This window comes from Carlito syrichta, unplaced genomic scaffold (genome assembly GCF_000164805.1).
Source record: "Carlito syrichta isolate Samal-C Ts95f unplaced genomic scaffold, Tarsius_syrichta-2.0.1 Scaffold309724, whole genome shotgun sequence".
NCBI classification, from domain to species: Eukaryota; Metazoa; Chordata; class Mammalia; order Primates; family Tarsiidae; genus Carlito; species Carlito syrichta.
Genome location: NW_007253820.1, coordinates 1,091,442 through 1,091,997, shown reverse-complemented (window position 1 = coordinate 1,091,997; position 556 = coordinate 1,091,442).

Below are 556 nucleotides of genomic sequence, written 5' to 3'. Positions count from 1 at the left end.
CCCAGCCACAGAACTATTCATGTCTTTGAATGGTTACACATCGGGCAAACTGAATTGGTCATTTTGTGTCAATACATGCACCAACAGAGCGGTTGCCATGACTGGATAAGTTTCTGGTTTCACTACTCGGGTCAAAGAGGTTGGGTCAAAGAGGTCGTTCCTGAATGTGAGTCTATGCACTGTGCCATCCATAGAGAACAGCTGGTTAGCCGAAAAATGTCATCTGAACTTAACATTTTGCAAGATGTGATTAAAATTATCAACTACATTAAAGTACATGCCCTTAACTTACCATCTGCTGGTGTAGCTCTGTAAAGAAATGAACGCAGCTGGGCTCGGTGGCTCAGCCTGTAATCCCGCGCCTTTGGGAGGCTGAGGTGAGTGGATTGCCGGAGCCCGTGGATTCGAGACCCGCCTGGGCAGGCGAGACCTCATCTCTACAATAAAATAAAAAAATTAGCCGGACGTGGTAGCGCCCGCCTGTAATTCCGGCTACTCGGAAGGCTGAGGAGGAAGGATCGCCGGGGCCCAGCAGGCCGAGGCTGCGGTGGCCGGG